This window comes from Lotus japonicus, chromosome 2 (genome assembly GCF_012489685.1).
Source record: "Lotus japonicus ecotype B-129 chromosome 2, LjGifu_v1.2".
Taxonomy (NCBI): Eukaryota; Viridiplantae; Streptophyta; class Magnoliopsida; order Fabales; family Fabaceae; genus Lotus; species Lotus japonicus.
Genome location: NC_080042.1, coordinates 16,469,008 through 16,471,623, shown reverse-complemented (window position 1 = coordinate 16,471,623; position 2,616 = coordinate 16,469,008). Strand labels below are relative to the sequence as shown.

The 2,616-nt window shown below is 40.8% G+C and overlaps 1 long non-coding RNA gene across 1 annotated transcript; it reads left to right on the top strand.

Moving 5' to 3' along the window:
- Positions 1-1,207: 1,207 nt before the first annotated feature.
- On the top strand, positions 1,208-2,382 carry LOC130737692 (uncharacterized). The gene is made up of 2 exons (XR_009018875.1): positions 1,208-1,887; positions 2,002-2,382. It is a non-coding gene; the product is annotated as an uncharacterized LOC130737692 (long non-coding RNA).
- Positions 2,383-2,616: the final 234 nt, after the last annotated feature.

Sequence of the window (2,616 nt, the reverse complement as noted above, 5' to 3'; positions counted from 1 at the left end):
GTATCTCATAGAAAAAATCCAGCAAGCATCATGAACACAAAACTCATGCCAACACCATCAAGATCATGTTTCTTTTCATGAAAAATCAAGACAATTACCCTAGGCAACTACCCAACCTAGACCAGCCCTTACCTTGCTAGCTAGTTTGGTGATGAAAAGAGTGAAAGATGAAGTATGAAGAAGGATTTTCCCTTGCTGTCCCTCTCTGGTTTGCTCGATCTCTTCCTCCTTCCCTTGATCTCTCTCCCTCTCTCTCGTTTTCTCCCTCCCTCTCGCGTGATCTCCCTCACGTTCTCACCTTCTTTTTCACTTTTCTCTTTTTTTCTTGCTGTGCTTTTTACGTGAATGGTAGTATGGTGCACTCCTAATTCTCAATGAGAAGAAAATTAGGATTTCCCCCCTCTATTCTCTATCAAAATCGCGGCCAACACTAGCATATGGGCTAGGTTTTGTTTTCTTTTTCCCTTCTCCCTTCACTCTTGGCCCAAACCTAAAGTTTAGTTGGTCAACTAATTAAATCAGCAATCAAACCTCAAAATCACCTAATTAATCAGATTAATTTTCAATTAAAACAAACAAAAACCCCTCCCCCAAGCAACAATGTGGCCGGCGGCAACAAGCAGGCTCTTAGGGTTTCCAAAACCCTAATCTTCCAAGCCCAACATCAAGCAACCCATGTAGATCATTGTAAGACCCGAAATTTAATAGACCGCTTTATTATTTAATTTCCTTATTTTACGACAACACGTTTTATTTATTAATTATTTTTACTGAATATTATTCACGCCACGACGACGGGAAATACCTTGAGGAATATTTTCCTTACAGTCATTTAATCGTGTGTTTATATTCAATATTTTTATATTATTTTCTTAACTTGAATCTAATCGCGATTCGTGAAAATTAATTAAGTAATAATTAATTTCAATATTTCAATCTTATAGAGTATTATTTAAATGCAAGAATAAAATTATAATTATTTTCGTGTGTATTATTCTATTTTAATCTTAGGAATTTCTATTCTTTAATTAACTCTCCCTTTTATGAAGTGATAACCTGCTCTAACAGGTCACCCTTGTTATTTAGTTGTGATAGCCTATGATAAAGGAATATCCTTTATTCTTTTCTCACCTCAACCACCAAATTAATTCATTCTTATCTTCTCAACTCACCATCTCTATTTCCAACCACTCATTCAAATTTCAAATTTCTATTCTATCTTTCTCTCTCCGCGTGGGCCCCACCCCACCAATCAGAATTCAATACTCTCTCCCCCAACACTCTCATTCACGCTCTCTCCCCTTCCACTCTCGACATCTCCCTCTCACTTTCTTCTTCTTCTCCATTTTTCTGCTCCTCCATTTTCCTCTGCAACCCTAAACCACACACCACCTCCTTCTCCTCGCATGGCCGCCGCCACCCAAGGCCAAGCCGCCACCACAGCGAGCCTTCTCCTCTGCTCACGCGAACCACCACTTCCATGCCTCTTCACCGCGAACGCACCACCACCATAGGTGACCGCCGCCGCCTCCCTCAGTTCTCCAGCAAGCATGGCAGCCACAACCGCCATCACCCATTCCCAGCGCCATGAACGGCGCCACCAACGCAAGGACAAGAGAGAAAGCGAAACCCTAAAAACCGCCACCTTTCAACTCCGATCTCTGGCGAACCACTGAGTTTTTGGAGAAACCAACCACACCACGGAACTCCCCTCGACGTGCGCTGCAAAACCCCTAAAGAAATTTCTGATTCCGACAACCTTCGTCGGGAACCGCCGCCGGCCACCGTGACCACCGTCTTCTCCGGCCAACCTTCGCCGGAGATGTCACTGAACTCAGAACCAGGAAGCTCTCCTCCTCCTCTTGCTGAATTGATTATCAATTTTGGGTAAGAGGTTAATCCTCCCTTCCAATTTCTGCTTTTCCCTTTTCAAAACCCTAATTCCTTTTCCCTCTATCAACTTCTAATTCCCAATATGTGTTATACACCACTGTTGCTCAGAGCTTGATGGTCCTCAGAGGAAGGCAGAAGCTGTTGTTAGAGAGGATGAAGAACCAATACAGAACCTTAGCCATGAGGCTTAAGGTAGAAAAGGATATGTTTTTCAGTTTTGGGTATCGTTTTAATTCTTGTAGGGGATGAAAATGTAAGGGAATTTGAGATGGTTAATCTCTAGTTAGTTCTGTTGTTTATGTATTGATTACCTCTGGATGAGCATGGGTTCGATATTAGATTAGGAGAAGTTATGTTGTTGTTGTCCTGTGATTATAATAGCCGTTGTTCTGTCAAATACGTAGGTTTAATGACCGAATTTGAAGAAGTAGTCTTCATACAAATTGTATCATTTTCTGTTAGCAAACTTTTGCCACTGGTTTCATGTAATTTCAATTTCTCTAGCTCAAGTTATACGCATTTTAGTGAGCACGGGTTAAGCTGTCCCGTTTCTCACGAACTGCTGTAGTATTCGATTTTTCCTGAATTTTGTACTTCGAATTTGGACTTTAAAATTTATGAGGATTTACAAAACCTGTAGATGAAGTCAGGATAAAAATATTAGATTTTTCGGAGTTTATTTGACGTATTTAGAAATTAGCTAAAGTCGTTGTACAGTTGATG